Genomic DNA, 25,422 nt, shown 5'->3' on the forward strand with positions numbered 1-25,422 from the left:
TCCTTTTGGCCAGGCCAATGAATGAAACTGACCGTCCAGTTAGGAAATTAATCTCCTTCATCCTCACAGAGGCAAGATGCGAGATAGCGGCCTCCTGGAAGAGATTAACCACCCCCTCTAAAGGGACCATAAAAAAGAGGGTCAATGAGGTGATACTTATGGAGAAGTTAACGGCTCTCCTTAAGCAAAATTTAACAACATTTTACAGAATATGGGAGCCTTGGATACTCTATATAAGATAAAGATAATCCACACATACCGGACGGGCAGTTTGTATCCCCAGACAAGGAGAACTAAGACATCTCAAGCCTAATCCTAAAGGGATAAAGTGAGAAGCTCGGCGACCACGGGGAAATCCCCCTCCCCCTCCCATGTCCTTCCTTTCTCGCCTTTTCTCTTTGAAGGCCTTTCTGTATGACAATTATGGTTGTCAATCTTTTCTCTCCCCCCCCCCCAAGAAAAAAACAAAAAAAGGTTCCTGTATTAGGCTGTACATTGTGTATAATGTGTTTATGTTGTATAACTGCCTAATAAAAAATATTTGAAACAATTTTTTTTTTTTTACCCTCACTAAACATTGGGGGATCATGTTGAATGGCCCCATTGTTGGTCCTAAATTACAACCTAGAGCACCTATTGTTTTCCAGAAAGCTAGGAATATTAAAACACCAATAGCACCTAGTAGATTAAAAACTGTTAAGGATAATACTCTCAAAAATACAATTAAAAAATGGCAATTTTTCCTGTGGGAGAAAGATGTTTAACTTGTATGCACCTAAACAAAGTAGATAAAATTAGCTCCCATTCAAATGGATCGGTACATCCCATAAAGGGGCACATTAATTGCCTGTCCACATTTGTCTATGCAATCATATGCCCCTGTGGCATTCAATATGTGGGGAGGACAGCGCGTACCGCGAGTACGCGCGTCCTGGAACAGCGTCGGAATGTCACACATGGGATACAGGATAAGAAGTGATCATCATGGGCACATTGGCTTTTTTTCAAAATTTAATGTAGCACAAAAGACACAAAATTGTCCGGAGTTAATGTTCCTGACGAAATGTTAAAGATCCCATCTAAGGGTATATTATCAGTTGTCTCACTCCTCAATTTGGCCTTTTTCCTCTGGACCAACCTTCCAGCTCGAATTCCTCATCTTGGCATGCACCTCTTTTCCGTCTCCCTTTTATCTGGTTGGGAAGCATTTGGACGGTCCCATAAAGGAGTAACTCCTCCCTATCTGTTCTTTTTTGGTGTTGTCTAAAAAGAATTTAGAGCTAAATTTGACATGTGACTTAGAGGGAGCTCCCAGCTTGCGTTCATCCTGTTGAGCAAGTAAAAGAAAGAAACTACGGCGCTTCCCGACCACAGTAGGGGCCTAAAAACCAACAAAAAACAGTAGTATACTGGCCCTTTAAAACTGCAGCTCAAACCTTAAGGGACCCTTCCTTGATCCCCACATGTACAATTTTCCTGGCGAGATGGTGAGCGCATAAAAAAAGCGCTCGGTGGGTACAGGATATTTTATTGTAAACACAAAGTAAATCAGCAGAACTTACATACACAATAAGGCACTTCCGGCGACCGCCTCCGCTGTCTCTGCTCGTGCAGGAACTCCCTCCTTGCCGCCGCGTCCGGTCGCAGGGGCTGCAATAGTTTCTCCTCTGGAGGTACGGTACAGATCACAATGCCGACACAGGACTACGCGTTTCGCGAGTGAGTCTCGCTTCGTCAGGACCGGACGCGGCGGCAAGGAGGGAGTTCCTGCACGAGCAGACACAACGGAGGCGGTCGCCGGAAGTGCCTTATTGTGTATGTAAGTTCTGCTGACTTACTTTGTGTTTACAATAAAATATCCTGTACCCACCGAGCGCTTTGCGCCCCTGTTTGGAGGCACCGGAGGGAGGGAACTGCTCGTTAAAGAATATCCGCGTCAGTCCTGGACAGCGTCCCCTGAAGTGGAATTTCACGAAAGATACCAGTGACAAGATTGACTCACACCTGTCTGTGCGAGTAGGAATTGGGCTCAGCCTTTTATTTGATTTTATATTCCTTCCCCCTGTGTTCTAATCATTGTAGTGATAATATCAAGCTTTTTATCAATTATTAATAATTATTATCTATTAATTATTATTTATCATCTTTTTTTCCTTTCTTCTTTTATATGCGCTCACCATCTCGCCAGGAAAATTGTTCATCCTGCTGGGCTCTCCATGTCACTAGCACCAGCCAGTACAGAAAATCTGCTTTTGGGACATGATGTGAAATCACAGCTTGTTTTATTGTCATTTCTACCAACAGCTTTAGATTTCACAAGAGTCTTATCAAAAACAGCTTTACTGGGCAGAGACATTCTGAAAAAATCATAAATAATGATTATTTTTTGTTAATCTTATCATTTTTGTTGTCTGTATTAGCAGAATTACAATAATGATATGATGACCATTGTGTCTTATTCTTCCCATTTCTAACTATCATTATAATAATCCAACATGTCTCATTCATATTTAGTTTTTTCCCTGGTCACTAATTCTATTTCACATTGTTCAACTCGTATTGGTGATATCACCCAGATGTCTGAATACATCACTATCCATGTGAGTTTTTAGTGAATCTAGCAAATTCTCTATATCAGACTCAATTGTTTTTAATTTCTCCTCCCTAAATGTAATTAAGATTCTCATTAGAGAAAATGAATACTGTTCCAGAGCAGTTCCAATCATCGGAAAACTGCGCGTCAGTGTTAAAGGCGGGTTACTGTCACATTCTTACCCCTCTAGGCACCCATTTTTTATCCATGTATTTCTGTAAAGAAATCATATCCCCCCAATGTCACATCTAATTTAACAGGTTTCCCATTTTGTAGAATTGAGATTTTAACTGCGGTGCCTCAGTAGTGGAATTATCACTAAAATTCCTTCCTCCTATTTATCCCGGCAAGATTGCATGATGAAAAAACACAGTGAGGCTACGGCCCCCCTGTCTGCGCGGTACGTACGCCTGCCAGGCTGGCGGCGCGTGCAGCCGAGTTCCCCGGTCTGCAGGAGGAAAGACAGGGGGGCCATGACGTCACCCGGCAGGTTCGCCTACCCGTTATCAGGTTTTCCCACAACGCGATTTTAAACACTTGTTTGCGAGTGTGCATCAACCTAATACAAGTATTAAAGGGTAATACACTGTGGGGCACGCGCTTCTGCTTTTTGTTTTTTAGATCCCCTGGAACTTGGTTTACTCCACAGAAGCTGCTCAGACCCCAGGAATTATTTAGGCCATCAGCCCTATATCCTTTTTTTCAATTTGGGGGGGGGGGAGAGAGAGGCAAGAGCACGGCACTCCGGGGGGGTGGGGGGTGGGGAGAGGGGGGGAAGTGAGGCACTTGCGTCACTATGACCTAGGTGGAAGAGCTGCTGCCGAGGACAAGGGGAGAGAGGAGAGCCCCGGGCAGGTAATTACAGCCGGGCCCCCGGGGAGATCAAACCCTCAATACCCGACTCGTGCGACACTGTGACTTAGGCCGATTATAGTGCACAAGCGAGGGCGACAAGCAACGTCGCCGTCGCGAAAACCCGCCGCCGGCAAAATTAGATTTTTCAAGGGCCGGCGCGTCACGTGACGGCCCTTAAACAAATCAAATTGCGGGAATCCCGCGAATCGGCCTTAGGTGGAAGTGCTGCTGCCGAGGAGGACAAGGGGAGAGAGGAGAGCCCCAAGCAGGTAATTACAGCCGGGCCGCCGGGGAGATCAAACCCTCAGTACCCGACTTGTGTGACATCCCTTGTCTCCTATGTGTGTGTGTCTGTATGAGTGAATCCACCCACCCAGTCACCCACCCCGTCTCCCTCTGTCACCCACACTCTCTCTCTGTCGCACCCACACTCTGGATCTGGATATCTTATTTACCCTGTATATCTTAACAGCCCTATACCTACACCGAAATAACCTATACTGCTTTCTTCCAGATCTAACTCTCGAGCTTCACACGGGATACATCGGAATCCCCCCTAACCCAGAAGACAGGTAGGGAACACCTCCCCTCCAATGTATAACATTGCGGGAATGAGGGTAGCTGGACATTGAGGGACTGCGGATCAGGTAAGATCCCAGGTGGGATTGCTGCTTTAGATATTGTGAAGTGGGGATGTCCAGACACTGGTTAAGGGGTTCAGGAAACTAGTCAATCACATTGGGCTTTTTTTTTTCTAGATCCGACATTTATACACACACACATGTAATTATGTAAGAAGGATTAATTGTAGTAAAGTATAAATGTAATACAATTAACTGTTATGTCAAAAACGAATGTTGTTCTTACTAGGAATTTATTCAATTTATTTTTTAGAAAACAGGACTGGGGGCGAGGCTAAGGGTGGGGCTAAGTATCGAGTAGATTTTTTGGTTCGGCGAGTAGATTTTTGGGCGATTTGTCGAAATATATATATATATATATATATATATATATATATGTGTGTGTAGAATGACCTAGGCGCACAAGAGAAAAGAAAGAAAGGGGGTTGGGGGGAAACAAACAGTAGTACAGTATGTCTGTCTATAAAAATAATGGTGAGTGCTAGGTAATGCACTTACAATCAGTTGGGGATATTAGAACTTGTTCAATCACATAGATCAGGAACACTGTAAAAACTTGGACTGGATTCTAACAAGATATAATCATGTGGTGAAGGAATTTTAAACTAAAAGCATGTGATCAGCGCTCAAACTTAAAAACCTATACCTAAATATTAGCTAAAATAACCAGGTGCTCAATAAAATTAAAAATAGTAAAGGGTCCCCTATAGGGAAAACCTTAATTATAATTCCTCACAACCTGTTATGGCAGGTTTGGGAATGGCTGCCTCAGGAATATAACAACCCTATCCACAAGGGTTGTATACAATGCACAAAGAGATATATGACAAATAACACAGATACAAACAGATATAAACAGTGATTCCCTGGCGCACTATCAGATAATAAACCTGACGAATTGGAGTAGTCCCATGAATCAAAAGATGATATAGAAGAGATCCACAGTCCACAATGTCCCGTTCTTTTACACTGGACGCTTGTCTGGAAATACAAATGAAACAACCATTGCGCAGTACACTATGGTCAATGTTCCACACCCCCACCGTTGCTATCTACTTACTTAAAAATAGATAAGAATGGGCCTCAAAAGGTTTCTTTAAATCTCCACACGATTGGCTCCAACTGATTCCTGCTGCTGGTATCACGATTTACACTTCCAGCATCAGCATCACCATACCGATTGGGAACAAAAAGGGGCACCAATAGTGTAACACTATAACATTTATTATTAAAAAAAGGACAAGCATAAAAACATGCACTCACATGCCAGATTGCCCTATGCGTGTCCTACAACGTGCCGTCCGCTTCACATGTAAGGATGCCGAGTGATTGCAGGAGGAGGTAGGAGCCGGCGTGATTCCCCGTTTCGTGGCCGCGACTCGGAGCGCCTAGTCCCTCCTCCGATGACGTTCCCCGTCAATCAACCTCCTTTCCTTCCACAGGGTCTGCACGTCGCAGCACGTACAGCAAGCTCCACCCTACGTGCGTTTCGTGACTCTGACGTCACTTCTTCAGGGGCAATCACTCGGCATCCTTACATGTGAAGCGGACGGCACGTTGTAGGACACATCGGTATGGTGACGCTGATGCTGGAAGTGTAAATCGTGATACCAGCAGCAGGAATCAGTTGGAGCCAATCGTGTGGAGATTTAAAGAAACCTTTTGAGGCCCATTCTTATCTATTTTTAAGTAAGTAGATAGCAACGGTGGGGGTGTGGAACATTGACCATAGGGTACTGCGCAATGGTTGTTTCATTTGTATTTCCAGACAAGCGTCCAGTGTAAAAGAACGGGACATTGTGGACTGTGGATCTCTTCTATATCATCTTTTGATTCATGGGACTACTCCAATTCGTCAGGTTTATTATCTGATAGTGCGCCAGGGAATCACTGTTTGTGTTGTATCTGTGTTATTTGTCATATATCTCTTTGAAGATATAATCATGCTTTGATCTTTTAACCAGTTTGGTTGCTTCAGGGTCCTTTAAGCTGCTAGCACTGAAAATATCTTCATATAATATCCAATGGATAATGAGGCTGAAACCGTAGAACTTATAAACTATTAAAAAACAACCTAATGATGTAGGTATATATATTAAAAAAAAAAAAAAAAAATCACACGCGAGATAAAACTGCCGTATGGAAGAGACACATCTGTATGGGTCTGATATATCAGTGACCCCCTTGAGATGTCTGTATATATTACACAATGAGATCTTGAAACTTAGGTTGTGGTAAAGGGTTCTGTATGATTATACAGATGTTTTCTTCTTGATAACTCTCTCATCTTCAAGATGTAGAAGAATTTAAAGAAATTGAAAGAAAAGTTAAATTAAGAACTGAAAATAGAGAAAGAAACTATTCTTCTGAAACAAAAGAAATTTAGAAGAGACAAGGAGGACTATGCAACAAATAGTTATAGAACTTGGAAACAAAATAAAAGAGAGAAGAAACCAGAGTCTGTTTGGCCCACTCACTCAAATGTAGAAATGTCAATACCAATAAAAATATGATATGCCAAAAAAACCTGAATATCAAAATCAAGAGTATTACAATCCAAACTCTTGTGAGACGGAAAGATATGACTCTGGTGATTTCAGATATAGAAGAAATAGTTGGAAAAGTTACAAAAAGAATAAAAAAGAAACCTCCACACCACTGTAGAGCAAGAGAAGAGGGCTTTTATGAAGATAGACCATCAACATCCTCTTCTGTTTAGAAAAGGGAGACAAGAGAGAGACAAGTTACGAGAGGTAGAGAAGACCAAGGTTCAAATATTAGAAGAATACAAATCGATAACTCCATAAAGAGAGAAAGTCCACCAAAAGAGGAAAGAGAGGAGGAGCTGAAACCATCAAAAAACAATGCACTAAAAGTTAAAAATAATGGAATATTTTATTTAGTTGAGTAAGACACTGCTGACACAAGAACAAACGAATATACTACATTAGGGGGTTGGCGTTTGCACCAACTAACAAAGTGAACACTTTTAACACATATATTGATATTAGTAAATCTCAAACATAGTGACTAGTGTGTGTGTATATATATATATATATATATATATATATATATATATATATATATATATATATATATATATATATATTGTTTGTCAAGAATAGTTTTAATAAAATGTTGTTATTTTTGGTTTTAATTTGCATTTGAGTCTGCTGCTACAGGGCACTGGACATTTCCTTTGGTCCTATATCATTATACAATATCCATTTACCACAGTGTTTGATATGGACACTGTAACTTATGAGTGCAATTTATAGGGCTTTTGGTGACCCTTGGTGGTCACTTGTTCAAGTGTTGGTTATTAGTAAATCTGCAAGGAATTTAACTTTAATGAAGTACTTCTTAAAACAAAATGTAATGTAACATATGAAAGAAGTGATACTGTTAGCACTACATGCAACAGATAAACATATATCACTAAAGAAGAACTGTATCTATCAGAGTTATCTGAAGGGGCCATATCGACACCTTTAGCAAGCTAGTGCAAGAAGATATCGAAAAACTGGAATTGTCAAAAAAAAAAAAACAAGAGGGGTAAAAAAAAATCTTTCAAAAAAAAAAGAAGAATTAAAAGCTGTGCAGGAACTATCAGAGAGATGATATAGTGATAAACCCAGACAAAGAGGGGGGGGGGGTGTGCCTGACAGAATAGATTATGATTTAGAGGCATTTAGATCATTAAATGATTCAGAGACATATATAATGCTAGAAGGTAATCCTACTATCAAGTTACAAAAAGACCTTATGGAATTACTTTATAGAGGATATAAACATGGTATTCTCAGTAAATCTGAATGGGAATAACTTAATGTAGAGACACCCAGGGTTCCAATTTATTATTTAACGAAACGTCATAAAAGCCGATCTATTATGTCGGGAATTAAATCCCTGACGGCCAATCTGTCTTGCTACATTGATCAGTTCTTAAAAGATCCAGTTAAAAAATTAAGATCATATCTTAAAGATACGATTCAAGTTTTAAATATACTTAAAGATGTAATTTAGAGGGATGACTTTATACTCGTCACCTGTGACGTATCCTCTCTCTGTATAGTAATAGATCACACACAGGGCTGCACAGCTATTGAAACAAATCTAGTAAGTAACAAAAAAAAAAAAAAGGAAGAAGGATGGAGATTTAGAACCCTTAAAGATTAAATTTATCACGGACAGTATCAGGCACATTCTTAGCCATAATTATTTTTGGTATGGCGACAAGTTCTTACAAATTAGGGGTACAGCCATGGGTACCAGGTTTGCGCCGAACTACGCCAACATATTCATGGGCATGTGGGAAGACCAGCACATTCGGTTTGGTCATGAGTTCGGCGCAAACCTGGTACAGTGGCATAGGTACATCGATGATATATTGTTTATTTGGCAAGGTTATGTTAATCTTTTGGAGGTATTCCTTGCACGTTTAAATAATAACCCCTACAATTCACAAGTAAATTCAGTATGCAAGAAAACAAATTCTTAGACCTACTATATGTAGAAAGTGGATGTTTAGAGACAAAAACATATTAAAAATTTCGACTGTAATAATTTTCTGCAGGGAGATAGTGGGCACTTAAACAAGTGGATAGAAAACATCCCAGTGGGACAGCTACAAAGATTAAAACGGAATTGTACAAAAGAGAATGTATTTGTAGAACAGGCACATAACATGGGAGAAATTCCAAGAAAGAAAATACAAAAATGAAATAGTTGAGAAAGCATATGATCAAGTTTCTCAAATGGAAAGAACAGAACTCATTAAATATAAAGACAGAAATAACTTAAATAATGTAGATGGAGATCGGAGAATGGTTATACAATTTATAACGATATATAATGAATCAGCACCTCAGATTAAAAAGATTATAGACACTGGGGCATTCTCCATAAAAACCCCATTCTGCAACAAATCTTACCAATAACGCCCCAAGTAATTTTTACCAAAGCCCCTAACCTCAAACAAAAATTGGCCCCAAGCTGTTTGAAAAAACGAGATATCAAGGTCAAGTAACATTACACAGGGTTTCTTCAAATATTTGGGGTACAAGGGTTGTAAAATACCTCCAAATTCAAACAAATCTAATAAATTCATTCAGTCAGAAGTAACTAAACAGAATCATTAAATTAAAGACCTGATTGATTGCAATTCAAGTTATATCATTTATGTATTGCAAGGTCCTTGTAATAAACAGTATGTGGGCCGTATGACAAGAACACTGACAGTCAAGGTTGCAGAACATATTACAAACATTGAAAGGGGTTTTGTACAACACTGTGTCGAAACACTTTAAAGGAATGCCATGCCCAAAATCCCAAGGGACATACCTTTATCGGTATTGATAAGATTAGACCAAGCTGGAGAGGAGGAAATAAAATGATGCAAATCTCAAGGCAAGAGACCTATTGGATCTACACATTGAGAACATTAGCATCACAAGGACTAAATATCGATATTGATTTGGGATCATTTTTAAAGGATTAAAGGCAGCGACACACTGTGTTTTATGTGTTCTGTATTGCAATAAGAGTTAGTCCTCATTGCATTATGTTAATTCAGTATTGTAAAATTGTAATAATATCTAAAGGTACCTCTAATATAATGGGACTCTAAGTTACATTATTAACCATCTGTAGTAAGAAAAGATAGAGTTGTGTGGTCCATGTATTTTCTATCATACTTTTATGGGTGAGTCTGTTCTGCAATTTGTTCTGATTGAATCTATATTTTAATATAGAAAGCCCATGGCTGTCATTTTGTAATAACATCTAAAAAGGTACCATTATTATACTGGGAATCAATATTCATTTAGACATAGGAAGATTAGAGTTCTATATATCATGTATTTTTTATCATCCATTTCTTAGAGGCTGTTCTAAGATCAGTGATTGTATTCAAGTTCACTATATACCACAATTTATTATTTTACTGTCTGTCAGTCTAGATTATATAGACCTGTCTTATTGAGTTTGGTTAATATTGAGTTCACTGTGTTAATAGGGACAAATTATCTAATATGTTTGTTTTAGGTGCCAGTTAGAATTAGAATTATCTATGGTTGATCTTGTGCGACATTATAAGCGTCAGAGTACGGTGACTGTGCTGGGACACAGATCCCACGCATGATGTACAAACACTGTTGGGTACAGGGTGGGAATGGAGACGAGGCCTTTGCGGTCACAGAGAGGTTACTTGTGTACAGACAGCTGGAAGTGATCAAGAGGTTGGGAGAGAACACTTCCAGAGGAAGGATGTGACACAAGTATACACTTTAGAAAGCAGATCCAAAGAGCGACTATGCAAGGAGGAGGGGTTTAGCAAGTTAGGGGTCCCAAATTAGCTTGACCTATCAACGTAAGGCATTGGACATCGTGCGGTGTCGCCTGCACTAACAAATGCATGTAAGTGCATCAGTCCGGCCATGCTGCGCGCTATGCGAAGCGCGCGGCAGGATTGAGCCGACAAAAAAAGAGGGTTTTTTTTCGCGCGACGGACGTGTTTGAACCAATCAGGGCGAACCAGCCTGGTGATGTCACAGCCACACCTCCCTGCGCTCCGTCTCGCCTGCACTATGGCCGCAGCATAAGAAAGAATACGTTGGAAAAAGGGACATTTCTGCATACGCCGGCCCATTTGGGATACCAAAAGGTTAACTGGTTAGTTCTGTTAATCACTTGCATTGTACGGTACATTTACACAGCATATACAAGATAATCTAAACACACTCAAAAAAGCTTTAAAAAAACCCAACAACATTATTTTGTGTTATCTGTAAGGAAAGATTGTATTCCCTTTCCGGCTTTGCATTGTGAAATTAAGCAACGACGACTGCCCAGCATGGGAATATTTGAGGTCATTCCCTTCTATATTAGGTGATAATTTATTGGACTATATTAAGTATTCCTCCGTGTAATTCCCATCTTCAATTTAGGGGTCTACTCAAGTGCATCACTTTACCCCAAGGATACCACTGATCACGTGAGCTGCAGGGACAGATCTAGGCAGAGCGCACACACGTAGTAAAACGAGACGTGGTATAGGGTCAGCGTGAAAGAGACGTGGTATAGGGTCAGCGTGAAAGAGACGTGGTATAGGGTCAGCGTGAAAGAGACATGGTATAGGGTCAGCGTGAAAGAGACGTGGTATAGGGTCAGCGTGAACGAGACGTGGTATAGGGTCAGCGTGAACGAGACGTGGTATAGGGTCAGCGTGAACGAGACGTGGTATAGGGTCACCATATCCCTGATAGATATTCTTGCAGTAAGTGATCTCACTAAAATAAACAATAAAGTATATCTTTGTCACCGTGCTGTAAATCCAGCCCTCAAACAGAACAAAATAAAGACCGAAAGAAAATGGAAACCACGCCTGGAAAAATTAGAACAGTTTTCCTGAAACATTGTGTACTTTCCCTGGGGTGAAAAAGACTAAATATATAAAAAAAAAAAAACACAACAGCACATTTCCTGTGGAGCATGGACATGTGGTTATGGGCTTATTGGCTTCCGAATTCAATGTAATTACGTTACAGGACAGAAAACTGATACTAAATACCTACAACAATAAACAGAGAAGCCCAATGCTACATCCTACAATGACAAAAATACACAGTGAAATGCCTATATTTCTCTTGAAATAGGGTCATTTAGTTAAACCCTTTGGCCAAAGCATTTTAAGCTTGCAAGCCACATCAAGGCATGACCAAATTTGCAGGTCCTAACACTAACTGATTACAATTCTTAATTACCTCTCTATTTAGAGGAATAATGATCGCATTGGATCTGTCACAACCAGCTGCATGAAAAAGACCTGCTTACTTTGGAAAGTGGGGAGGGGCGAGCGTAAACCCTGGGAGGGAGGGGCCCACTTACTTCCAAAAACAGCTGAGACCAGCTGGACAAAGTTAATAAACACACAGATACCCAGTAAGCTCTCAGAAACCCCCCAAAATTACCACAAAAATAATAATAGTAACATATATTATTATCAATTGGAGTGCTACTGGGCATGGCTAAATGTATACAACAAAAAACAGAGATGCCCAAACCTACATCCATGTGAAATACATATTAGTTACATAGTTGATGAGGTTGAAAAAAGACGTACGTCCATCAAGTTCAACCTGTCCTAAATTTAGACAACAGATACTTTATCCTATATCTACCTACTCATTGATCCAGAGGAAGGCAAACAGAAAACCCAGTATTTTTTTTTTTTTGTATATATACTAAATACTGACATGGAACTACAGAATATACAGATTGAGCCAGGCTCACGGTTGTGGCGCCCGGAAAAACAAGCAAAAGTCTGCGTCTCCGGGGAGAGTTTCTGCCACTATCACGTTGCGTGGGGGGGGGAGTTGTAATTCAGTGTTTGCGATGTCACTGGCTGCAAGGGGCTGTGACGACAGGCAGAGGCTCTGTGATTGGCTTCTTACAGTCACGTGGTGCGGCCGTCGCGGTAACTATAAAAATCTATTGACTTCAGCGATTTTGGTCGCGGTGTCGCGCCCACGACGGGTTACATCTACTTGCTTTGATACGCGCCGTCGCTGTATCCGGCACTATAAGCGCGGCCTTACTTTGCAGCTACAGACACACTCTCTCCCTCCTCTCACCGTGTCCGGCGTGGGAATCTGTGCATGGAGGGAGGGGGAGGAGTCACTGCCTGGCTGCTGCCTCCTGACCAATCCCCTGCCCTGTCTCAGAGCTGTTCTGACAAAGGAAAAGCTGATTGGCTAGAAATAAACACTTTGCAAGCAGCCAAAAATTCCGGGCATTACTGAACGAATACTGCCCGGAATTTTAACCAGAGAGCAGGGATTTCAATAATGCCCGGAATTTTACAGCTGTAGCCTATAAAGTATAAGCACGAGTATCTCTGATTTATACCTTTTACCTCTGCTGCTAAAAAAGTGCCACATTTACCAGAGAAGAGATCCATTTAAATGCAATATTATGCAGTTTCATGCACCAGTTTTGAGAAATACAGGCATACCCCGCATTAACGTACGCAATGGGACCGGAGCATGTATGTAAAGCGAAAATGTACTTAAAGTGAAGCACTACCTTTTTTCCCCACTTATCGATGCATGTACTGTACTGCAATCGTCATATATGTACATAACTGATGTAAATAACACATTTGTAACAGGCTCTATAGTCTCCCCGCTTGCGCACAGCTTCGGTACAGGTAGGGAGCCGGTATTGCTGTTCAGGACGCGCCGACAGGCGCAAGCGTGAGCCTATTGGGCGATATGTCCTTACTCACGAGTGTACTTAAAGTGAGTGTCCTTAAACCGGGGTATGACTGTAGTCATCAAGTTTGATGTCAAAATATATCACTGTACTGGTCGCTGAAGGGAAATTCAAAAGCTATAATATTATAACTGTAATTCGTATTCAATGGAACCAGTAACTCAGAAACACAGGTATTTAAGGTAGAATGGTGTGTGTGTAGTTGTGTAACGGAAGGTTACACACCCAAGCCTGGAACGTTTTTATACACCTGTTAGATTTTGCCGTTAGGGTGTAAACATTTTGATTGCACACAGGTATTTTTTCTTTCATCATAGAGAAAAAAAAAGTGGTAAAAATAATATTTCACACAATGTGTGTAATTCAGCTCCCACGCCTGCTAGTTTGGTATTTTACAGCCAATAGTCAAAGGCAGCGTCTACTTTATTCAGTATAGGCTACAAATACACAAAACGCGAGTTAAGGAACTACCGAATATAAATTTAAATAAATATTTAATGTGCATTTGATTAAAGAATAGATTAATAATTTAGCCATACAGTACCTCTATAATCCACTGGTCAGTTAAGGTGAGTGAAGCGGTTACTGTTTTGCTGAATAATGGGAATACAAACTTCCCAGGATAACATTACGAGGAATGGAAAGTTAGGAACGGCGATTGATAAGAGTGCTTTGTTCTGTGGTATTTGTCAGAACAAGGCCTGACTAATAAGCAGTCACAGGCCCACTGCCCCTTTTTTTAAGACTTCTACCATCTTGATTGCTGAATTCTTCCATATACCCCACAAATTAAGCTGTCCCCCCCCCCAAATCCAGAACAAAACAGACACCGAATTTGGATGAAAATCGGCGACAGCATTTATTAAAACAATAATACAAACATCATCCTTGCCAGCAATTAACATTAATATATCCCGGTTGGCATGTTGAACCATCACCCTCCAAAGGTTAGCACAATCCGGGGTCAGGCTTGGTGGGGTTTGAACTCACGGCACCTGCTGTCAGAAGCAATGAGCCACACGCTTGCTGAGCAGCCCCAGTGCTCTGGGGAAGCCTTCAGCTATGCTCCGCTTCTGCTGCCGATCTCATCTGTTGGCAATTGGCCTCACGGACGCCCCTCCTCGTCCTTTGCCGGATCAACTTGTTTGTTTGGCTACCGACTCGTATTCTGCTACCAGAAACTTCCCGGCTACCTGCCGTGACCCGTGCCTGCCTGCTGCGTCCCATGCCTACCAGACCCGGTACCAAACTGGTACTTCTGACCGGGTACTAGCTGGACTGCCAAGCTCCAGTCTGTGAATCTATCCCATTACATCGACCGCCAGCGATGTGCTTGACACCGAGCAGCAAAGCAAAAGGAGTTGTTGCTACCTTCCCAAGCCCCCCAAAAAGGGCCAAAATCCCTTTAAACAGCATACAACGGGTAAGGAGACCCTGCCACCAGCAAGTTCATCAATTTTAATTTTCAATTTATAAAATGTGTTACCAGGAAGTAATACAGTGAGAGCTACCTCTCGTTTTCAGGTCTGTCCTGGGCACAGCGTTATAACAATACATGGTTACATTAAAAGAACAGGGTTATACAGACACACACAGACATTTCATGGACAGAGAGTTGGAAAATGAGGTACAGGGGATAAGAGAAGAGGGCTGGTGAGTTTCAGATTGAAATAGAGAAGATTTAACATCACCAAACAGCTCACACCCTTTGGCTGCCCTTCTGCAGTGCTAAAGGCTGTCCGCCTTTGGGGCGACTCAAATGTACACTGAAGGGGTTCAGGTTGAATGCAGCTGCGAATACAAAGTTCTTTGTCCTCTTGGCTCATTAACATTCCAGTGGGTGGGGTTGACGTTCCACAAAGTACAAGCAAATGTTAACCCTTAGCATGCTGGTCCTGGGCAGAGGGGAGCAGGACTCCCGACAAAGTGAAACGTATACAGTCCTGTGAGAGAAAGCCCCCGACGGGAGATAGGAATGTTTGGCAAGCTCTACGAGCTTCTGGATGGCTGCTACCGAAAGTAACTACTGCAGTTGCCAAACAGCTGATTCTACCGTTATCGCGGAAGCGGTGAGAACGCCGCATCACACAGATTGCTGTTTTTATTCTAACATGCTGGAAGAAAGTGCCCGATGCGAGTGTGGGGCTGGTGTGTTCTTTTTATAAAGTTTACAAAACATTTTTGCGCGATGGTGTTCTCCTTTTTCTCGGAGGAAACCCACATCACAGTTTCCATAGCTACAGATTGTGATACGCCCCTTATACGCACACGCGAGTATAACATACCCATCTACTCTGACAATACTACCGTATGAAAACAGACAGAATAGGGGGAGCGAGGGATTAGAAGCTATGCCATTCAAAGACGTGCAGACTATAAACAACTGAAACCGTTGTAATAGAAACTCTAAATAGGGTGAACAAGGGGCAAGAACTAGTAATGATAATAATATACTTACACGGCCTTGAGTAAGCACAAAAAATAAAAGGTATCTTTGGGATAAGTCCTAGCCCGTCCAAAAGGAGGTGTGAGGGGATCAATGGAGTATAAAGATATATATGTAATACTCACACGGCCCAGTGTGAGTAAAGATATGGGGTTGGTATCTTTTAACCCGTCCAGGGTGGTTGCAGACAGGTCACGGAAAATTGCTCCCAAGCAAGACTAACAGGAATTCTCTCCTCTGTTGCTTGTAGACAAGCAATTTCCCTCCCCGGTTCAGCAGTGAAGGGGGATAAGTGAGGCACGGTTTCAATGTTGGTTAAAACGACATTTATTAAATAAAATCCAAAAAAAGTGAACTCACATACAATAAGGAACCCCCCTGGCTTTCCCACGTAGCCCAGTATCAAACTTCAGCCGCAAGTTGCTCCGTCCCCGCGTCCGGACTGCAGAAAGATGGCACTGATCTGCTCGGCTGCAGTTGCGACTGTGAGAACTGGCTACGGAAGCCTCCGTGGGACACAAACAGGTGAAGAATAGAGCCATTTTCTCTGCTTCCCATCCCTATAGTCTTCCTCATCCCTTATAAATGTTTTGTTCTTATTTATGAGGATATTCCTCTCTAGGGTGTCCAATTCTTCTGATAGTTTCTTATTAAGTGTATTAAAAGAGGGGCTCAAGGACAGTTTTAATTTGGTTAATCTCCAAATCCAGATCTTTCAAAGTTATGTTGTGGTGTGATATTAATAGGTTCATTAAATCTATACTGCATGTGTCCAATATTTTTCCCCACATGCAAGCGTATTCTACTTCCGCTAGTTCGAAAGAAGCCGTCTTGAATACCCTAAGACCTCTAGGTATTCGAGACCCTAAGGTATTCCTCTAAATAAGAGCGGTCTAATAGAATACGTACTTCCTTCTTCATCGCCTTATCTAACTTTTCAAATTCTGATTTGACTGTATCTGTGACGTTGATTTCTTCCTTAATAATACTACCGTATGTATGGTCTATTTTTTGGATTTTCCCTGCACACAGTGATGCCCCCGCTCCTTTACCCCTCCATTCCCTGCACACAGTGATGCCCCCGCTCCTTTACCCCTCTGCATTCCCTGCACACATTGATGCCCCCGCTCCTTTGCCCCTCTGCATTCCCTGCACACATTGATGCCCCCGCTCCTTTACCCCTCTGCATTCCCTGCACACATTGATGCCCCCGCTTCTTTACCCCTCTGCATTCCCTGCACACATTGATGCCCCCGCTCCTTTGCCCCTCTGCATTCCCTGCACACAGTGATGCCCCCGCTCCTTTACCCCTCTGCATTCCCTGCACACATTGATGCCCCCGCTCCTTTACCCCTCTGCATTCCCTGCACACATTGATGCCCCCGCTCCTTTACCTCTGGATTTGCTGCACTGGAAAACGGGAGAACCTTTTTCTCAAACGTTGCGTGGAGGCGAAATATTTCTCAGTTTGCACTTGATTTAAATAAACTCAGTCAGTTAAAGTTTTTACCACTGTGTGGCACTAATTCACTTTTAAGGTCACATTGGTTTAATACTTTGTACAATATTATTAAGAGCACAGCTGTCTGAGAGTGCCACGCCTGTCTGAGAGTGCCACGCCTGTCTGAGAGTGCCACGCCTGTCTGAGAGTGCCACGCCTGTCTGAGAGTGCCACGCCTGTCTGAGAGTGCCACGCCTGTCTGAGAGTGCCACGCCTGTCTGAGAGTGCCACGCCTGTCTTTATATCCCACTTCCTCCTGCTGCCAAAACAACCTCCCATTGTAATTCGATAAAAGTCTGCCAAACATAAAAACCTGACAAACCATATAAACGAATGAAATGGCAAGGCCTCGTCATACCTCTAAACGCTCAGTACAACCACGGCAAGGCAATCCTGTCATTCTGTAATCTTTCGTATGTTCTCTCTCTCTCTTCCCCGCCCACTATTCTCTCTCCCACACAATCCCCCATTTCCCACTCTCCCCTACCCAACACTCAACTCCCCCCCAACACTCAACTCCCCCCATGCCTCTCAATTCCCTAACACGTGTCTCTCACCTCCTCCCTATCAACTCCCCACCAGTAGTTTCTCTCAAATCCCTCCCTTCCCCATCATTAGTCTCTCTGAACTCCCCCCTCTCCACCACTAGTAGTTTACTGGTCAGGGGGGCGCGGCCATGACAGGGGGGCGGGGGCCAAAACACAACCCTATTGATTCCGGGCACAGCAGCTGCCTGCAAGTCCCCAGCACGCAGCACGGGCAGCAGTGGCAGGGGCAGCCTGCGAAACGGGCACCAGAGGGGCGAGGGGAGAGAGGGAGAGCTATGCTGCACGGCTGCCATCACAGACTTCCCTCCCAAGCCGCCTCTCTCCCGTAGCTCCTTCATTCCTTATTGGCTTACTCGCGTACGTGACACGTCAGCGCTTCTTATCACCAGAGGCTTGTAGATCCGGCCGGCTGACATGTCACAGCACGCAATGAGCCACGTCGGAAGGAGGCAGCGGGGACCACCAGACTGGAGGCTGGCGCGTACCGCTGACTGCAGCGGGTCCTCAGCCTCACTGCCAAAACTGGACCCTGGCTGCAGCCTGTCCCTTCAGTACCCCAACCACCATCTTGTTCAAAGCCTGCCACCCCTTCTGGTCTGCTCATGCCTCCCGCCACTGCCGTCTTGGGTTTTCTCCCCAATGCCGCCTTCTATGAGCCGGCCCGTTAACGACCTGCGCATCCGTCCATCTTTTCCCTCTGTGTTGAGCTTTACTTCTGACCGGGGTTGCGCCTCATATGTGCAGCATCCAAGTTTTGGCCGGAGTTACTTCTCAATTTCGACCTTGGCCTCCTGGCTGGCATAGACACCGCTGCCGCCTCTTTCTCCGCTCCAGCACCTCGTTATCCCATCTCCGACAGCCCTGTCTCCTCTCCCCTTCCTGACCACACATCCCTAAGCCAAACACTTAAACAAATGTTTATATTTGTGGACGTTTCAGGCTTCCTGGTTCCATGGTATGGGAGACCGTGCGGAGGCGTCTGCGCGGGGCGCGATCAGATTGCCTTAAGGCATTGATTGCGCCCATAGACCGTGTGGGCACACGTGGGCGGAGGCAGGAGGGGGCACGCGTTGAAACTGATTTCTTGGCGCGACAAGCAGGTCACGTGAGCGGTTTGTCCAATGAGGGCGAACCAATGCCGCGACGTCCCTAGGAATGCCCCCCCCACCATGGACAGGAAAAGCACCCGCTTAACGCGGGTGACTTCACAGCCTCCACGCGGGTGAAGGTACCATGGCCTGGGCCTTAGTCTGTAGTTAATGACAATAGCAGTCCTCACAATCTTTCCACATTCCTGCAACTACGGGCAGCACACCGCATGTACCTGCATCTCCCCCCCCCCCCAAATCCCACGTTCCTGCAACTACGGGCAGCACACCGCATGTACCTGCATCTCCCCCCCCCCCAAATCCCACGTTCCTGCAACTACGGGCAGCACACCGCATGTACCTGCATCTCCCCCCCCCCCCCAAATCCCACGTTCCTGCAACTACGGGCAGCACACCGCATGTACCTGCATCTCCCCCCCCCCCCAAATCCCACGCTCCTGTAACTACGGACAGCACACTGCATGTACCTGCATCTCCCCCCCCCCCCCCAATTCCCACGTTCCTGTAACTACGGACAACACACCGCATGTACCTGCATCTCCTCCCCCAATTCCCACCTTCCTGTAACTACGGGCAGCACGCCGCATGTACCTGCATCTCCTCCCCCAATTCCCACGCTCCTGTAACTACGGGCAGCACACCGCATGTACCTGCATCTCCTCCCCCAATTCCCACCTTCCTGTAACTACGGGCAGCACGCTGCATGTACCTGCATCTCCTCCCCCAATTCCCACGTTCCTGTAACTACGGACAGCACACCGCATGTACCTGCATCTCCTCCCCCAATTCCCACGCTCCTGTAACTACGGGCAGCACACTGCATGTACCTGCATCTCCTCCCCCAATTCCCACGCTCCTGTAACTACGGGCAGCACACCGCATGTACCTGCATCTCCTCCCCCAATTCCCACGTTCCTGTAACTACGGACAGCACACTGCATGTACCTGCATCTCCTCCCCCAATTCCCACGTTCCTGTAACTACGGACAGCACACCGCATGTACCTGCATCTCCTCCCCCAATTCCCACGCTCCTGTAACTACGGGCAGCACACCGCATGTACCTGCATCTCCTCCCCCAATTCCCACGTTCCTGTAACTACGGGCAGCACACCGCATGTACCTGCATCTCCTCCCCCAATTCCCACCTTCCTGTAACTACGGGCAGCACACTGCATGTACCTGCATCTCCTCCCCCAATTCCCACCTTCCTGTAACTACGGGCAGCACGCTGCATGTACCTGCATCTCCTCCCCCAATTCCCACGCTCCTGTAACTACGGGCAGCACACTGCATGTACCTGCATCTCCTCCCCCAATTCCCACGCTCCTGTAACTACGGACAGCACACCGCATGTACCTGCATCTCCTCCCCCAATTCCCACGCTCCTGTAACTACGGACAGCACACCGCATGTACCTGCATCTCCTCCCCCAATTCCCACGCTCCTGTAACTACGGGCAGCACACCGCATGTACCTGCATCTCCTCCCCCAATTCCCACGCTCCTGTAACTACTGGCAGCACGCTGCATGTACCTGCATCTCCTCCCCCAATTCCCACCTTCCTGTAACTACGGGCAGCACACCGCATGTACCTGCATCTCCTCCCCCAATTCCCACGCTCCTGTAACTACGGACAGCACACCGCATGTACCTGCATCTCCTCCCCCAATTCCCACCTTCCTGTAACTACGGGCAGCACACCGCATGTACCTGCATCTCCCCCCCAATTCCCACGCTCCTGTAACTACGGACAGCACACCGCATGTACCTGCATCTCCTCCCCCAATTCCCACCTTCCTGTAACTACGGACAGCACACCGCATGTACCTGCATCTCCTCCCCCAATTCCCACCTTCCTGTAACTACGGGCAGCACACCGCATGTACCTGCATCTCCTCCCCCAATTCCCACGCTCCTGTAACTACGGACAGCACACCGCATGTACCTGCATCTCCTCCCCCAATTCCCACCTTCCTGTAACTAGGGGCAGCGCACCGCATGTACCTGCATCTCCTCCCCCAATTCCCACCTTCCTGTAACTACGGGCAGCACACCGCATGTACCTGCATCTCCTCCCCCAATTCCCACCTTCCTGTAACTACGGGCAGCACACCGCATGTACCTGCATCTCCCCCCCAATCCCCACGCTCCTGTAACTACGGACAGCACACCGCATGTACCTGCATCTCCTCCCCCAATTCCCACATTCCTGTAACTACGGGCAGCACACCGCATGTACCTGCATCTCCTCCCCCAATTCCCACGCTCCTGTAACTACGGGCAGCACACCGCATGTACCTGCACCTCCTCCCCCAATTCCCACGCTCCTGTAACTACGGGCAGCACACCGCATGTACCTGCATCTCCTCCCCCAATTCCCACGTTCCTGTAACTACGGGCAGCACACCGCATGTACCTGCATCTCCTCCCCCAATTCCCACCTTCCTGTAACTACGGGCAGCACACCGCATGTACCTGCATCTCCTCCCCCAATTCCCACGCTCCTGTAACTACGGGCAGCACGCCGCATGTACCTGCATCTCCTCCCCCAATTCCCACGCTCCTGTAACTACGGACAGCACACCGCATGTACCTGCATCTCCTCCCCCAATTCCCACGTTCCTGTAACTACGGACAGCACACCGCATGTACCTGCATCTCCTCCCCCAATTCCCACGCTCCTGTAACTACGGGCAGCACACCGCATGTACCTGCATCTCCTCCCCCAATTCCCACGCTCCTGTAACTACGGGCAGCACACCGCATGTACCTGCATCTCCTCCCCCAATTCCCACGCTCCTGTAACTACGGACAGCACACCGCATGTACCTGCATCTCCTCCCCCAATTCCCACGCTCCTGTAACTACGGGCAGCACACCGCATGTACCTGCATCTCCTCCCCCAATTCCCACCTTCCGGTAACTACGGGCAGCACACCGCATATACCTGCATCTCCTCCCCCAATTCCCACCTTCCTGTAACTACGGGCAGCACACCGCATGTACCTGCATCTCCTCCCCCAATTCCCACGCTCCTGTAACTACGGGCAGCACACCGCATGTACCTGCATCTCCTCCCCCAATTCCCACCTTCCTGTAACTACGGGCAGCACACCGCATGTACCTGCATCTCCTCCCCCAATTCCCACCTTCCTGTAACTACGGGCAGCACACCGCATGTACCTGCATCTCCTCCCCCAATTCCCACCTTCCTGTAACTACGGGCAGCACACCGCATGTACCTGCATCTCCCCCCCAATCCCCACGCTCCTGTAACTACGGACAGCACACCGCATGTACCTGCATCTCCTCCCCCAATTCCCACCTTCCTGTAACTACGGGCAGCACACCGCATGTACCTGCATCTCCTCCCCCAATTCCCACGCTCCTGTAACTACGGGCAGCACACCGCATGTACCTGCATCTCCCCCCCAATTCCCACGCTCCTGTAACTACGGACAGCACACCGCATGTACCTGCATCTCCTCCCCCAATTCCCACCTTCCTGTAACTACGGACAGCACACCGCATGTACCTGCATCTCCTCCCCCAATTCCCACCTTCCTGTAACTACGGGCAGCACACCGCATGTACCTGCATCTCCTCCCCCAATTCCCACGCTCCTGTAACTACGGACACCACACCGCATGTACCTGCATCTCCTCCCCCAATTCCCACCTTCCTGTAACTAGGGGCAGCGCACCGCATGTACCTGCATCTCCTCCCCCAATTCCCACCTTCCTGTAACTACGGGCAGCACACCGCATGTACCTGCATCTCCTCCCCCAATTCCCACCTTCCTGTAACTACGGGCAGCACACCGCATGTACCTGCATCTCCCCCCCAATCCCCACGCTCCTGTAACTACGGACAGCACACCGCATGTACCTGCATCTCCTCCCCCAATTCCCACCTTCCTGTAACTACGGGCAGCACACCGCATGTACCTGCACTCCTCCCCCAATTCCCACGCTCCTGTAACTACGGGCAGCACACCGCATGTACCTGCATCTCCTCCCCCAATTCCCACGCTCCTGTAACTACGGGCAGCACACCGCATGTACCTGCATCTCCTCCCCCAATTCCCACGTTCCTGTAACTACGGGCAGCACACCGCATGTACCTGCATCTCCTCCCCCAATTCCCACCTTCCTGTAACTACGGGCAGCACACCGCATGTACCTGCATCTCCTCCCCCAATTCCCACGCTCCTGTAACTACGGGCAGCACACCGCATGTACCTGCATCTCCTCCCCCAATTCCCACGCTCCTGTAACTACGGACAGCACACCGCATGTACCTGCATCTCCTCCCCCAATTCCCACGTTCCTGTAACTACGGACAGCACACCGCATGTACCTGCATCTCCTCCCCCAATTCCCACGCTCCTGTAACTACGGGCAGCACACCGCATGTACCTGCATCTCCTCCCCCAATTCCCACGCTCCTGTAACTACGGGCAGCACACCGCATGTACCTGCATCTCCTCCCCCAATTCCCACCTTCCGGTAACTACGGGCAGCACACCGCATATACCTGCATCTCCTCCCCCAATTCCCACCTTCCTGTAACTACGGGCAGCACACCGCATGTACCTGCATCTCCTCCCCCAATTCCCACGCTCCTGTAACTACGGGCAGCACACCGCATGTACCTGCATCTCCTCCCCCAATTCCCACCTTCCTGTAACTACGGGCAGCACACCGCATGTACCTGCATCTCCTCCCCCAATTCCCACCTTCCTGTAACTACGGGCAGCACACCGCATGTACCTGCATCTCCTCCCCCAATTCCCACCTTCCTGTAACTACGGGCAGCACACCGCATGTACCTGCATCTCCCCCCCAATCCCCACGCTCCTGTAACTACGGACAGCACACCGCATGTACCTGCATCTCCTCCCCCAATTCCCACCTTCCTGTAACTACGGGCAGCACACCGCATGTACCTGCATCTCCTCCCCCAATTCCCACCTTCCTGTAACTACGGGCAGCACACCGCATGTACCTGCATCTCCTCCCCCAATTCCCACGTTCCTGTAACTACGGGCAGCACACCGCATGTACCTGCATCTCCTCCCCCAATTCCCACGCTCCTGTAACTACGGGCAGCACACCGCATGTACCTGCATCTCCTCCCCCAATTCCCACGTTCCTGTAACTACGGGCAGCACACCGCATGTACCTGAATCTCCTCCCCCAATTCCCACGCTCCTGTAACTACGGGCAGCAAACCGCATGTACCTGCATCTCCTCCCCCAATTCCCACCTTCCTGTAACTACTGGCAGCACACTGCATGTACCTGCATCTCCTCCCCCAATTCCCACGCTCCTGTAACTACGGACAGCACACCGCATGTACCTGCATCTCCTCCCCCAATTCCCACGTTCCTGTAACTACGGACAGCACACCGCATGTACCTGCATCTCCTCCCCCAATTCCCACGCTCCTGTAACTACGGACAGCACACCGCATGTACCTGCATCTCCTCCCCCAATTCCCACGTTCCTGTAACTACGGGCAGCACGCTGCATGTACCTGCATCTCCTCCCCCAATTCCCACGCTCCTGTAACTACGGGCAGCACACCGCATGTACCTGCATCTCCTCCCCCAATTCCCACCTTCCTGTAACTACGGACAGCACACCGCATGTACTTGCATCTCCTCCCCCAATTCCCACGCTCCTGTAACTACGGACAGCACACCGCATGTACCTGCATCTCCTCCCCCAATTCCCACGTTCCTGTAACTACTGGCAGCACACCGCATGTACCTGCATCTCCCCCCCCAATTCCCACGCTCCTGTAACTACTGGCAGCACACCGCATGTACCTGCATCTCCTCCCCCAATTCCCACGTTCCTGTAACTACGGGCAGCACACTGCATGTACCTGCATCTCCTCCCCCAATTCCCACGTTCCTGTAACTACGGACAGCACACCGCATGTACCTGCATCTCCTCCCCCAATTCCCACGCTCCTGTAACTACGGACAGCACACCGCATGTACCTGCATCTCCTCCCCCAATTCCCACGCTCCTGTAACTACGGGCAGCACACCGCATCTACCTGCATCTACCCCCCAATTCCCACGTTCCTGTAACTACGGGCAGCACACCACATGTACCTGAATCTCCTCCCCCAATTCCCACGTTCCTGTAACTACGGGCAGCACACCGCATGTACCTGCATCTCCTCCCCCAATTCCCACGTCCCTGTAACTACGGGCAGCACACCGCATGTACCTGCATCTCCTCCCCCAATTCCCACGCTCCTGTAACTACGGACAGCACACCGCATGTACCTGCATCTCCTCCCCCAATTCCCACGCTCCTGTAACTACGGGCAGCACGCCGCATGTACCTGCATCTCCTCCCCCAATTCCCACGCTCCTGTAACTACGGACAGCACACCGCATGTACCTGCATCTCCTCCCCCAATTCCCACCTTCCTG

General features: G+C 46.8%; 1 protein-coding gene across 6 annotated transcripts in view; it reads right to left on the reverse strand.

Annotated features, from left to right (window-relative positions):
- The window catches only part of LRRC8B (leucine rich repeat containing 8 VRAC subunit B), a 62,399-nt gene that overhangs the window by 16,790 nt on the left and 20,187 nt on the right, over positions 1-25,422 (reverse strand). Inside the window, exon 1 of one of the 6 annotated variants that reach the window (XM_075615583.1) lies at positions 16,169-16,296. The exons of 4 other annotated variants lie outside the window; for them this stretch is intronic. The gene's annotated coding sequence lies outside the window, so the exon portion shown is untranslated. Of the gene's footprint in view, positions 1-16,168; positions 16,297-25,422 lie in introns of those variants that run through there. One more of the 6 variants, XM_075615586.1, reaches the window with a different exon arrangement.

The sequence above is a fragment of the Ascaphus truei genome, chromosome 10 (genome assembly GCF_040206685.1).
Source record: "Ascaphus truei isolate aAscTru1 chromosome 10, aAscTru1.hap1, whole genome shotgun sequence".
Taxonomy (NCBI): Eukaryota; Metazoa; Chordata; class Amphibia; order Anura; family Ascaphidae; genus Ascaphus; species Ascaphus truei.